Source organism: Nannospalax galili, unplaced genomic scaffold, assembly GCF_000622305.1.
Source record: "Nannospalax galili isolate Female #2095 unplaced genomic scaffold, S.galili_v1.0 scaffold212, whole genome shotgun sequence".
Taxonomy (NCBI): Eukaryota; Metazoa; Chordata; class Mammalia; order Rodentia; family Spalacidae; genus Nannospalax; species Nannospalax galili.
This window is the reverse complement of record NW_008333884.1, coordinates 85059-99756: the sequence shown is the minus strand read 5'-3', so window position 1 is coordinate 99756 and position 14698 is coordinate 85059. Positions and strand designations below refer to the sequence as shown.

Sequence of the window (14698 nt, the reverse complement as noted above, 5' to 3'; positions counted from 1 at the left end):
GGGCGGGGGCGGCGGTGGGGGTTGGGGTCGAGGATGAAGTCCCTGCTGGAGCTGAAGAAGCCAACTCTGAACCAGGGCAGAAAAGGGCCCGGTCAGTGAAGTTACGGAAAAAGCGTGGGGCTCGGAAGCCCTGTGCTTAAATCCAGGAGGCATCTAGGTTAAAGAGCTAGGGACTTGCAGTCGGACGGGTTTGAAACCAAGTGCATCACAGATACACCTGATAGATAACCTTGGTCAGGGCCCCACAACCTTTCAGAATCTCTGGAAGATGCAGTGCTTGAGAGGGGCCCATTGTAAACATCATATGTATGTTTGAGAATGCTTATGAAACTACTGTGCAGAAGCTAATTGTACCAACAGTACCACTGGATTTTAGACCTTATGATTATTAGTGGAATAAATGATTTCTCTTGTCACAACGAAGCAGATTTGTAAAACTCAGAAATACGTGCTTTCTACATAAGCACAGCAGATCATGTGTAGAAATACCATTTTGTGATGTGACACATTGACTGTCAACTTGTGTAGGAAAAATACCATAGTGTCTGGTGTTTTTTAGTATGTAGCTCCCGACTCTAGAGGAAGGAAATAGAAAAGAGATTGAAACAATGAATTACATCCTCTCAGCCCTGTTTTTACTTTTTATTTTTGAAAGACAGTATTTCACTAAGTTGCCAATGCTGATATTGAATTTGAATTAACTGTGTGTGTGTGTGTGTGTGTGTGTGTGTATGGTGTTTTTTAAGACAGTCTCTCCTTGTAGCTGACCTGGAGATCCACCTGCCTCTTCCTCCAGAGTCCTGGAATTAAAGCCTGGTGCCACTAAGCCTGACTTGAATTCACTCTGTAGCACAGGTTGGGTTCCAATTCACAATCCTGCTTTAGCTTCCCTAGTAGGTGGGATTATAGGTATACTGACTGGGGTCCCAGAGGAGCTAATCTGTTAAGTGCTTGTTGGGCAAGTGATTTATCCACTAAGCCATTTCCCCATCCCATATTTATTTATTTTGATACTGGAGATTGAACCCAGGATTTTTCATGTTCTAGGCAAGTGCCTTACCACTGAACTGTATCACCAGTCCTTTTTAAAAAAAATTTTGAGACAGGGTCTCACTAAGTTACCCAGGCTGGCCTTGAATCTGCAGTCCCCTGCCACAGCCACCCGTTTCTGGGATTGCCGTCTTGTATCATCAAGCCTAGAAGAAGCTCTTTCTTTAAAAAAAGTTAATTCATTTTGTAGGAAAAAGAACCAGTTTATTTAGTACATGGTAAAGAGCACAGGGCATGATGTTTACTGAAGAACTGCCTGCCAGCCTCTACTATTTTTTGTAAGAACTTTTTTGCAAAGGAGTTTGGTTGCCCCAGGGCATTCTCTGTTTTGGAGCTCAGATAAGGATATAGCATCTTTTCAACTCTTCCTTGTTGTTACTCTTCTGTCTGTGGAAAGAAAAAGACAAATAAGTAACTGTAGGAGGGCCTAAGAAGTGACTGGTTCGTTGAGAAGCTGGTGGAGCACTCCTGAATCCTTGTTGTTGAGGTTAGATAAAGCAGAGGACAGAGTTAAACTATGTGCTCCTGTAGAGAGAAAATGCCTTTCTAGGCACAGCTTTTGAAAGAGAAGTAGGAACCCCTGATGGACAGAAAGACATTTTAGTTCTGCAGGCTCTGAGGATTGAGAGCTTGGAATGGTGAGGCCTTTCGAAAACCAGAGAGTTATTTCTTTTAGCTGAATAAAGATGGGGAGTGGCTGTATTAGATCCTTGAAGAAGATTCAATGATAAGAGGAATGAATTATTTTATAGGCATGGGGGAAATGACCCTAGTTGTCCTTAACTGATAAAACAGGTTTTTACGGCCAAGCATGGTGGCACACGCCTTTAATTCCAGCACTCGGGAGGCAGAGGCAGGTGGATCTCTGTGAGTTTGAGGCCAGCCTGGTCTACAGAGTGAGTTCCGGGCTAGCTGGGGCTACTGGGGAGACCCCCGTCTCAAAAAAGACCAACCCCCCCCCCAAAAAAAAGAAACAGGTTTTTACTTCTCTCCTGGAAATACACAGGGATGCATAAACTTTTTGCTCTAGTTCTTGACTCTCAGTAAATTCTCTCCATTGACTATTCTATTTTAGAGGAATTTTATTTATTTATTTTTTAAGTCTAGTTTTTGAGATAGGTTTCTCCTTGTAACCTCAGCTGGCCTGGAACTCACTATGTAGACCAGGCTGGCCTGGACCTCATGGAGATCTGCCTGCCTCTGTCTCCCTAGTGCTGAGTCTAAAGGCATGCACTACCATCCCCTGTTAGAGGATAATTTAATTTAATTTAATTATTTATTTGGTCTCTTTTGAGAAAGGGTCTCCCTGTAACTCCAGCTGGCCTGGAACTCACTCTGTAGACCAGGCTCGCCTTGAACTCACAATCCACCTGCCTCTGCCTCCTGAGTGCTGGGATTAAAGTGCGCCACCATGCCCTGATAAAGGATAATTTTAAAGGGAGGATTAGAGTCAGACCTATTGACTCAAGCCTGTAATCCCAGCTAGCTTCTAGGGAAGTTGAGGGAGGAGGCTCTCTAGTTCAAGGTTTGTTTGGGTTGCATAGGGAGGATTGGAGTCAGACCTGTTGATTCAAGCCTGTAATCCCAGCTAGCTTCTAGGGAAGTTGAGGGAGGAGGATCTCTAGTTCAAGGTTTGTCTGGGTTACATAGTGAGTTCAAGACCAGCAAATCATCATGGGTGACTTAGTGAGATCCTGTCCAAAAAAAGCATATAAAGACACAGATGCACACAGCAGGGGATATAGTTCAGTGTAGAGTGGTTGCCTAGCATTTGCAAGGCTTTGGTTTTGATTTCCAGCACTGCAAAATTAAAGAGAGAAGAAGAAAGGAGAGGGGAGGGGAGGAAAGGAACAGAGGGAAGAGTGGGTGTAGGATTTAATTTAGTTCAGTGGTAGGGTATTTGCTTAGGCTGGCATGTATGGGGCCCTGGGGTCTATCTCCAGTGCCATAAAGGAAAAGCATTTGATACTATTACAGGTCTTTTCAGAATACAAATTTATTCTGTGTTTACATTTAGTAGATGAAGTAGAGGTAGAAAATGTCCAAACTTGCCTAGCCATCTTATTTTTAATAATTGGACATGTATTTTTAATGTTGGTAATGCATTTTCCCCTTATTGGAAATTTTCATCAGTTCAAACAAGTCCATAAGTGCCATCCATGTTATTTTAAAATAATAGAGGTTTGTTCAGCTCTGATGAAAACTTCCTGTCCTTCTCTCCTAGTTTCTTAACTATTTGTAGTTACCTTTATGTAGTAGGTGATAAGTTACCAGGTGAGAATTTATTTCCTGGGGAGAGAATGGGGGTGGCCAGTGCCTTGCTTATCTGTCTAAAGTGAGAAATGAATTGTACAGATGTAAAATCTTGTCAATCCTTGACATAGCAAGGGCTAAGATGCAAAGAATAAGGATTATTTTCATTCTGATAAGTGAATCATTTTTCTTTTTTTAAAAAATATTTTATTATTTTTATTTTATGTGTATAAGTGTATTGCCTGCATGTATGTGAGTGCACGTGTGTCGTGCAATGCCTCCAAGGTCATAAGAGGGCTTTGGATTCCCCTGGAACTGGAGTTTGTAGCTGCCATGTGGGTGCTGGGAATTGAACCCAGGTCCTCTGCAAGAGCAGTCAGTGCTCTTAACTGCTGAACTATCTCTCCAGCCCTGAGAATCATTTTTCATTTCTTTTTAAAAATTTTTACTTGTTTTTTATTTTTATTTTTGTCTTTTTTGTCTTTTTGTCTCTCTGGAACTCACTGTGTAGACCAGGCTGGCCTGGAACTCACAGAGATCCACCTGCCTCTGGAGTGCTGAGATTAAAGGCGTGTGCTACCGTGCCCAGCTTTATTATTTTTATTTTATGTGTATATGTGGATTGCCTTCATGTAGGTAAGTGCATCTGTGTCATGCAATGCCCTTGGAGGTCAGAAGGGCTGTTGGCTGATCTCCTGGGATTGGAGTTATGGACAGTTGTTAGCTGCTATGTGGGTGCTGCAAGAACAACCAGTGTTCTTAACTGCTGAGCCATCTCTCCAGCCCCAAGAATCATTTTTCTTAAAAAAGCATCTTGCTGGGCATGGCGGTGCATGCCTTTAATCCCAGCACTCAGGAGGTAGGGGCAGAGGCAGGTGGATCTCTGTGAGTTCAAGGCCAGCTTGGTCTACATAGTGAGTTCCAGGACAGCTGGAGCTACAGGGAGACCTTGTCTCAAAAAGACCAAAAAAAAAAAAAAAAAAAAAAAAAAAAAAAAAAAAAACCACCCAAAACAAAACAAAAAATTTCTATTTAAAAACAAAATTAGGGTGTTTATACTCCTTTGAAAATAATTGCTTTGAGACAGAAACAGAATCTTTGTTTCTTAAGAGTCCTTTTGAGTTTGCAACCTATTTCATAACAATTCTCTTTTGTGGGATGAGATGGCTTAGAGGGTAAAGGCTCTTGTCACCAAGCCTGATGACCTGGATTTGATCCCTGGAGCCCCCAGGGTAGAATGAGAGGACTGATCCTGCAAGTTGTTTATGCTGTGCACTTAAGCACTTACCCATGCACACATGCACGTGTATACACAAAATAAAACAATAATAAAAAATTAAAAACAAGTCTGTTTTGTGATACTGTCACAACTAGTTAATAATAGAAGTAAAACCTAAAGATTTTTGTTGGTTTGTTTTGGTTTCTGAAATATTGCTAACAGCTTTAAAGGAGGACTATATGAGAAGATATTAAAGAGAAAAACTAGGGATTTTAGTCCTAGGTTGGAACTCCAGCATGGGGTAAAAACAAAAAACACCAAAAAGGAAATATAGAGAGTGGATGTAACTTGGTGAAATTGTAAGTCAGTGCTGCTTATAGGTGGTTCAGTTGGTAGAGTGCTTGCAAACACAAAACCCTGGGTTCTATCTCCAATGCATAAAACTGAACTTGGGCCAGGCATGGCGGCATACACCTTTAATCCCATCATTCAGGAGGCAGGGGCAGGCAGAGCTCTTGAGATTGAGATCAGCCTGGTCTACATAGTGAGTTCCAGGCCAGGGGCTACAGGGAGACCCTGTCTGAAAAAAACACCCCAACCCCCAAAGGAAAAACCAAACTGGGCTTGTCTGTGTATGCTTGTAGTCTTAGCACATGGCAAGTTCAAGGTCATCTTCAGTTATACAGGGAGTTGGAGTCCATGTCTCAAAAAGAAATTTTGAAAAAAGGTATTGTAACTTAGTCCTGTTTGGAGAATTAAAAAAATTGAAGAATGAGGCTTATTGGGGCTGGAGTTCCCAATACCACATGGCAGCTAACACCCATTCTTAATTCTAGTTCCAGGGGACCCTGCACCCTTTTCTGGCTTCCTTGGGCACCAGGCATGAGCATGGTGTACTTATATACATGCAGGCAAAACATTCATACACATAAAAAAAAAATGAGTGTTTTGCCTGCATGTGTGTAAGTGTGCCCATGGAGATCAGAAGAGAGCATCAGATTCCCCTGGAACTGGAGTTACAGAGGGTTGTTAGCTGCCATGTGGCTGCTGGGAATTGAACCCAGTTCTCTGCAAGAACAGTCAGTGCTTATAACTATTGAACCATCTCTCTTGTCCCACATGAAATTTAAAAAACAAAATAAAAATAATTAAGAAAGTCACTTGTGGTAACATGCTTTTAACCCCAGCACTGGAGGTGGAGGTAGGTGAATCTCTGTGAGATCAAGGCCTGACTAGACTACACAGTCGCTTCCAGGCAAGCTGGCCCTACATGGAGACCCTCTCTTACAACCAAAAAAGGTGCTGAAGAGATAGGCAGATTGCATATATTCATAAGTTTTAAAAAAGAACACTGGAAGCTGGGCATGGTATTGCATGCCTTTAATCCCAGCACTTGGGAATCAGAGGCAGGCAGATCTCTTGTTCAAGGCCAGCCTGGTCTACTTAAAAAAAAGGTAGCAGTGGGGCTGGAGAGATGGCTCAGTGGTTAAGAGCACTGACAGCTCTTGCAGAGGACCCAGGTTCAATTCCCAGCACCCACATGGCGGCTATGAACCGTCCTTAACTCCAGTTCCAGGGGAATCCGAAACCCTCTTCTGACCTTCGCGGTCAGACACAGGTGCACTCCCATACATGCAAGCAGTACACCCATACACTTAAAGTAAAAATAATAAAATATTAACAAAAGAAAAAGGGTACCAAAACAAGGTGGTGCATACCTATAATCTCAGCTTGGAGGCTGGGAGGGATCAAGGATACCCTCTACTACATGCAGAGTTCTAGGCCAACCTGGGTTATGTTAGACCCTGTCTCAAGGAAAAAACAAACAGAAAACAAATCAAGGTGGACTGTGACTGAGGAACTGACACAGAGGTTGAAAAAAAAAAAAAAAATGAAAAAGCCCGCTCCAGCTCTGGTAGTTCAGAAGCTAGTGGAGAAAACCAAGTATAAGAAGTAATTATAATAGAGGGCGAGGATGCTGCTGCTCATCTATTATTCCGGCACTGGGAATGCTGAAGCAAGAGGAGCTTTTTTTTGAGTCCAAGTTGAGATCTCCCAGAAGCAAACAAAACCCACTGTGGTGGCACATGCCTTTAGTTCTAGCACTTGGGCAGGCAGAGGCAGGTGGATATCTGTGAGGTCCAAGTCAGCCTTGTCTACATAGTGAGTTCTAGGCCAGCTGGGGCTATAGCCTGCCTCTGCTTCCCTGGTGCTGGGATTAAAGGCGTGTGCTACCACACCCAGCAATTTTACCTTTTTTTTGGGGGGGGGGTTCTTTTTTGAGACAGGGTCTCCCAGTAGCCCCAGCTGGCCTGGAACTCACAGAGATCCAACTGCCTCTGCCTCCTAAGTACTGGGATTAAAGGTGTGTGCTACCATGCCTCGCAATACACCGGGCAATTTTAGACTCTTAAAAATCTTACAGCCAGGCTGGAGAGATAGCTTAGTGGTTAAGAACACTGATTGTTCTTGCAGAAGACCTGGGTTTGAATCCCAGCACCCACATGGCAGCTAACAATTGTCTGTAACTCTAGTTCCAGGGCATCCCACAGCCTCTTCTGTCTTCCATGGGCATTGCACAACACGGGTGCACTTACCTACATGCAGGCAATACACACATAAACATAAAAAAAAAAAATCTTACAGCAACCTTTGAAAGATGGTTCTAGATAATACGTTGTGAAGTGAGAGTAAATGTGAGAAACAAACTGGCCAGGGGAAGGGCTGAAGCCTTACAGCTGACCAAAGGGGTGATAAGTGTGAAGTCACTGTTCTCTTAGTGAGAATGAATGTTTTCTTAGAGAAGTGTTTAATTTCTATTTCTGACTCTATGTTGCCTTTAAAGGTTTGATTATGCCCTTATCAGAGCTCTGTGACTTAGGTTGAAAAGGAGTACAACTTAACTGGAAAAATAAATTTTCCTCTTCTCTTTCCTTTTTTATTTTTCTGTGCAAGTGTGCCATGGCAAGGGTGTGGTAGTGAGGGGATTAAAGCTGTGCCCTGAGACACCAGGCTAGATAAAATATTTTTTTAATTTATTTTTTATTATTTTTATTTTATGTGTGTGCATGTATTGCCTACATGTAGGTAAGTGCACTTGTGTCATGCAGTGCCCACGGAGGTCAGAAGAAGCCATTGGATCCCCTGGAACTGGAGTTAAGGATGGTTGTTAGCTGCCATGTGGGTGCTGGGATTCGAACCCCGGTCTTCTGCAAGAATAACCAGTGTTCTTAACTGCTGAGCCATCTCTCCACCCCTGATAAAATATTTTTTAAAAAGGCAGTTGCCAGAGCCAGACCTAGTGTCCCACGCCTTTAGTCGCAGCATTTGGGAGGCAGAGGCAGCCAGATCTCTGTGAGTTCAAGGCCAGCCTGGTCTACAAAGTAAGTTCCAGGCCAGCTGGGACTACAGGGAGATCCTGTCTCAAAAAGACCAAAAAAAAAAAAAGCAGGTGCCAGCCACACTTGGCCCAAAAAGATGTACTTAAATTTTTGTTCATTTTATTTTTTATTATTATGGTATATGTGAGTATATTCCGTATGAGTGTAGATTCTAGTGTGTCATGGTGCCCCTGTGTAGAGGTTGGAAAACTACTTTCAGGAGTTTATTCTCTCCTTTCACCATGAGTACTGGAGATTGATTTCAGGTCCTCAGGTTTGTACAGCAAGCATTTTTACCTATTGAGCCATCTTTCTTGTCCCTAACTTTGTATTACCGTAATTATTATTTGTGTGTGTGTTGTGTGACTATCACATGTATGAGGGATGAGGTACCAACAGAGTCCAGAAGAGGGCATTGGACCCCCTGGAGCTGGAGTTACTGAAGGTTGTACGCTACTTGACATGGGTGCTGGGAACTGACATGGATGCTGGGAACTGAACTCAGGTCTTCTGAAAGCGTATACAGTTCTCATAACTGGTAAGCCATCTCTCCAGCCCATTATTTTAAATTGTTTTTTTTTTTAATTTTTTATTTATTTATATTTTTGTCTTTTTGAGACAGGGTCTCACTGTAGCCCCAGCTGTCCTGGAACTCTAGACCAGGCTGGTCTTGAACTCTCAGAGATCCAGCTGCCTCTGCCTCCCGAGTGCTGGGATTAAAGGTGTGTGCCACCATGCCCGGCCTTAAATTGTTATTTTTTGAGACAGGGTCTTATGTAGACCAGGCTGGTATTGAACTTACTATGTAGTTTTAGTGACCTTGAACTTTTGAACCTCCTGTCTCCACTGGCCAAGTGCTGAGATTACAGGTGTGTGCCTGGTTTTATTTGGTGTTGGGACTAAACTAATAGGCCTAGAGCATGCTAAGCAAGCATTGTACCAACTGAGCTACATCCCCAACCATTAAAGATACATTTTTCTTTTTCTTTTTTGGTCTTTTTTGAGACAGGGTCTCCCTGTAGCCCCAGCTGGCCTGGAACTTGCTATGTAGACCAGGCTGGCCTTGAACTCACAGAGCTTCACCTGCCTCTGCCTTCCCAGTGCTGGGATTAAAGGCGTGTGCCACCATGCCCAGCTAAGATACATTTTAATACAAGAAGGAAAATAATCAGATTGAATAGCTCAATTATAAACTGGTGGTTTGTGTTTGCCTAGCTTACAGAAAACCTTAGGTTTATTCTCTGGTACTGTGTAAACTTAGTACAATGACTTACATTGAAATCTCAGCACTTGGGAGGTGGAGGCAGGAGGATCAGAAGTTCAAAATCATCATAGGTTACCAGAGCTTCCTGTATGCTAGACAAGCACTAAACGAGTTACATTCGCAGTCCCACCTTTTAAAGAAAGTTTTGCCTGACATGGTGGTGCACACGCCTTCAGACTCAGTACTTGGCAGGCCGAGGCAGGCAGATTCTCTGTGAGTTTGAGGCCAGCCTGGTCTACCTAGTGAGTTCCAGGCCAGCTGGGGCTACAGGGAGACCCTGTCTCAAACAAAAAAAACAAAAAAGAAAGTTTTTAAATTTAATTTTTGTAGTTATTGGGGTTGGGGATTTAGCTCAGTGGTAGAGCGCTCGCCTGGCAAGTGCAAGTCCCCGGGTCCAATCTTCAGCTCTGAAAAAAAAAAAAAGACAAAATAGCATGCCTTGAACACACTTCTTACTTGCTTTTAATTTTTTTTTGATTGATTTATTTTTATATTTTATTTTATTTTTATTTTATTTTTATTTTTTATTTTTTGGTCTTTTTTGAGACAGGGTCTCCCTGTAGCCCCAGCTGGCCTGAAGTCACTATGTAGGCCCGGCTGACCTTGAACTCTCAGCAATCTGCCCGTCTCTGCCTTATTTTTATTTTGTGTAGAAGAGTGTATTGCCTGCATGTAAGTGCACCTGTATCATGCAGTGCCTGAAGAGGGCATCAGATCCTGTAAAACTGGAGTTACAAACAGATGTTAGCCTCCACGTGGGTGTTGGGAACTGAACTGGGGTCCTCTGCCAGAGCAGCCAGTGCTCTTAACCACTGAGTCATCATGCCAGTCCTCATCCTCAGACTTTTTTTTTTCGGTCTTTTTGAGACAGGGTCTCCCTGTAGTCCCAGCTGTTCTGGAACTTACTATGTAGACCAGGCTGGCCTTGAACTCACAGAGATCCACCTGCCTCTGCCTCCCAAGTGCTAGGATTAAAGGCATATGCCACCACGCCCGGCCCATCCTCAGACTTTAAAAAAAAAATTTATTTATTATTTTTATTTTGTGCGTATGAGTATATTGCTTGCATGTATGTAAGTACAACCATGTCGTGCAGTACCCAAGGAGGTCAGAAGAAGGTGTCAGATCCCCTGGAACTGGAGCTAGAGATGGTTGTTAACCACTGTGTGGGTGCTGGGAATTCAAACCCTGGTCCTCTGAAAGAGCAGTCAGTGCTCTTAACTGCTGAGCCATCTCCCCAGCCCCATCCTCAGACTTTTTTTGAAACTGGTTTCATTCTGGTAGTTCTGCCTGTCCTGGAATTCACTATGTAGCCTAGGCTGGTCTTGAACTTACAGCAACCATTCTGCCTCTGCCTCCCAGGTGTTAGGATTATAGGTGTGACCTGCTATGTATAGATTGTCTGATTTTTTTTTTTAAACGATATGATAGATTCATAGTTTTTTAATTAATTTTTTTTTAGGTCTTTTTGAGACAGTGTCTCCCTGTAGCCCCAGCTGGCCTGGAACTTAATATATAGACCAGCTGATCTTGAACTTACAAAGTTCCACCTGCCTCTGCCTCCCAAGTTCTGGGATTAAAGCTGTGTACCCCCACGCTTGGCCAAAATAATAAAAAAAAATTTTTTTTGGTCTTTTTGAGACAGGATCTCCTTGTAGCCCCAGCTGTCCTGGAACTCCCTATGTAGACCAGGCCGGCCTTGAACTCACAGAGATCTGCCTGCCTCTGCCTCCTGAATGCTGGGATTAAAGGCGTGCGCCACCATGCCTGGCTATTATTATTTATTATTTTTATTTTAGATGAGTGTATTGCCTGAATGTATGTGAGTGCACCCATCTCATGTAATGCCACAGAGGTCAGAAGAGGGCTTTGGATTCCCCTGGAACTGGAGTTAAGGATGGTTTGTAGCCAACATGTGGGTGCTGGGAATTGAACCCAGGTCCTGTGCAAGAGCTGTCAGTGCTCTTAACCCCTGAGCCGTCTCTCCAGACCCATAAAATACTTATTTTTATTTCATTTGTATGAGTGTATTGCCTACATGTATGTAAGTGTGCCCGTGTTGTGCAGTGCCCACGGAGTCAGAAGAGGGCATCAGATTCCCCTGGAATTGGTGGTATGGACAGTTGTTAGCTGCCATATGGGTGCTGGGAATCCAACTCAGGTCTTTGCAAGAGCAGCCATTGCTCTTAACAACTGAACCATTTCTCCAGCCCCAGTAATAAATTTTTTTAAAGAAGTGAACCTAATAGAAAAGGACTGGCAGAATTTTTGCTTTGCTTGTTTTTTCTTTTTTTCTTTTTCTTTTTTTTTTTGTTTTTTTGAGACAGGGTGTGCCTGTGGCCCCAGCTGACCTGGAACTCCCTATGTAGACCAGGCTGTCCTCAAACCCACAGAGATTCGCCTGCCTCTGCCTCCCAAGTGCTGGGACTAAAGGCATGCTCCACCATGCCCATCCCTGTTTTGCTTGATATCTGGTAATAGTTTTGAGACAGGGTCCTTACTATGTATTTCAGGCTAGCCTTGTAGTCATAATCCTCCTGCTGTAGCCTTCAAGTGCACCAGTGTCTACCACAGCTGGCTCTTGTAAAAATTCTTTTTTTGTTTTTGGAAACAAGTCTCCCTATAGCCAACTGGCCTGGAACTCACTATGTAGACTAGGCTGGCCTGGAACTCACACACCTGCCTCTGCCTCCCAGGTGCTGGGACTACAGGCTTGTGCCACCACACCCAGAAAAAAATCTTTTTTTTTTTTTTTTTTTACAGCCAAGTATGGGTCCCCCTGTAGCCCCAGCTGGCCTGGCCTGGCTTGGCCTAGAACTCACCTGAAATCACCATGTCCAGCTTTTTTTTTTTTTTTTTCTTTTGAAAGATAGGGTTTCACTATGTTGCCCTGGCTCCTTAGAACTGTTTGTATAGTCTAGTTTGGCCTTGAATTTGTGGCAATCCTGCTTCCTTCCCCCAAATGCTGGGATTGTAGGAATGCACTACTGTGCCTGGCATTTTTCATGGGTTTTTGTTTTGTTTCAACCTCGTTGGCAACAAAGCCTGCCATACTTAACTGAGTTTCCACTATTTATTGCATTTCTGTGTACTGGGTTCTAGTAATATAGTAGTAGTCAAGGTAGATGAAATCAGCCTGTGTCTATAATCCCAGCACTTTGTATTTTCAGAATTTGGGAGGTTCAGACAGCAGGATTGTGAGTTTGAGGTTCACTTGGGTAACATAGCAAGAACTTACCTTGAGAGAAGGAAAAAAAGAAAAGGTAAAATCTCTTCTATCCTGGTGATTATATTCTAATGAATGAAGGTAAACAGAAACAACTTTTAAAATTCAGCTAGTATGATAAATGCTCTATAGGGAAAAAGGTGACTGTGTTAGAATTTGACAGATAGCTAGTCTAGTTTGAGATGACAGAGAAAACTGGGAATGTGATGTTTAACTTAAAGGCTTCAAGGATCAGAACAAACCCTTCCAGTACAAAGCTCCTAAGAAAGAACAGGATTGACAAGCTGGAGGTATAGGAATAGGGCCAGAGTGGCTTAAATATAGTGGGGAAGAGGGAGAGTGGTAGAAGAGGAAGTAGGCAGGGAATAGGTAATAGATTGGAAAGCTAGGGTACCTGCTTCTTTGGAGGTAGGGGAATGATGTGAATTGATTTGTGACTAGAAAGACTGTTACAGTTGCTGTATGTTCATGGATTGTAGAGGGTCAAGACTAGGGGCAAGAAATTACGAGGCTTCTATACTATTTCAGATGAAGGTTGAGTTGATGTTAATTTGGACAGGGGTGATGGTAGAAAAGCTGTAGAGATAATGACAGATTCTGGGTATCTTTGGGAATGATGTTGACAGTGCCTGCTTGGGCATTATCATAGCAGAGGATGTGGGGCAAACGAGGAATGAGGGATAACTTCTAATTACTGGGCAGAACTAGGTAAATAAGTGGTGTTGGTTTTTATTGATGTGATAAGACTGGCAGAACATATTGTTAAGAATTTGGCTTTAGTTATCCCAAATTTGGGCTACTTGAAATATGAATATGAAATACAAACTTGGGTAGAAAAAGCTGGCATTTTGGAGGAGAAAGAGAGGCTGGAATTACAGGCCTAGAAGTTATCAACATGTGGCTGAGTTTGAAGTTACAGAATTAAATCAGGTCACCTAAGGATGACTTGTGGTAGAGAGTAGAGAAGTTTGAGAAAAAACAATTAGAGGAAGGTAGAGAACCAGGAAAGTGATGTAGTACAAGCCAAGTAAAGAAGCATTTCAGAGCTGGGTATGGTAATACATACCTAGGATCTCAGCACTCAGGAGGCTGAGGCAGGGGGATCATGAATTTCCAGACAACATGGGCTGTCTCAGGGAGGAGGGAAAAAAAGTTTTTCAGGAAGGAGTAGTCAACTGTGCTGAATGCTTATGAGGGATTTGATAACCTAGAGATTATGCCGAATACTTATGAGGGATTTGATAACCTAGGGATTACTGTGACTGATGAATATAGAAGTCTGAGTGCAGTGGATTTAGGAGGAAAATGAAACAAGCATTTAACACTTTTTTTTCATTTTTCTTTTTTCATTTTTTCACTTTTCTTGGAAAAGAATGACATTTTTCTTTGAATACCCGTGTGTGTATCTTCTGTCTCTTTTTTGCAGTGTTGGGGCTCAAACCCAGGACCTGAGCCATGTTAGATGAGTATCCTGTCAGTGAGCTAGATTTGCATGTCCCCCTTTTATGTCTGTATGTGTGCATGGGTGTATGTGTGTTCTTAGGTATGGGAATACATGGGTGTGCATGTGTGTGTAGAGGTCTGAAGTTGGTATCAGGTATCTTCCTAATTCACTGTCCACTTTATTGAGGCAGGCTCTCACTGAATTCTGAGATCTCCTGTGTTTACCTCCTGAGTGCTGGTGTTGCAGGTGGCCTCTGTTCTTGCCCAGATTTTACATGGGTTCTGGGGTCTCAAACTCTGGTCCTCAAACCTGCACGGTAAGTGCTTTATCCGCTAAGCCATTTCCCCAGTCTCTTCTTCTCTCCTTTTCCCTTTGAGACCAGGTCTCATGTAGCCCAGGCTGGTTTCAAACTGTGTAGCTGAGACTGATCTTGAATTACACCTACTGCATATCCCTCCTGAGTGCTTGGATTATCTCCTGTGTCACCAAGCCGGACTTTGTTTTCTTTTAAATAGTTTGGCTATCTAGCCCAAACTGGTGAGAACTTACAGTCTTTCTGCCCTAATGGCCAGAAGGCTGGGAATACAGGCTTGTGACACCAGGCCTAGTTTTTTTGCTTTTTTTTCTTTTGAGTCAAGAGACTGCCCATGCAGACCTCAGATTTGCAACAGTCCTACTGCCTTAACTATGAACAACTGTGCCTAACTCCTTACCTATTTGTATTCCAAATGATATGTTTTTGTTGAAGTGTTTTAATTTCCCAATATTTTGTACTAGAATTTTAAGTAAATTTCTACTAAAAATATGGCCAGGCGTGGTGGCACAGGCCTTTAATCCCAGCACTCGGGAGGCAGAGGCAGGT

General features: G+C 42.9%; 1 protein-coding gene across 2 annotated transcripts in view; it reads left to right on the top strand.

Annotated features, from left to right (window-relative positions):
- Fam222b (family with sequence similarity 222 member B) overlaps window positions 1-14698 on the top strand; it is a 63870-nt gene that overhangs the window by 611 nt on the left and 48561 nt on the right. The gene's annotated exons all lie outside the window — the stretch shown is intronic.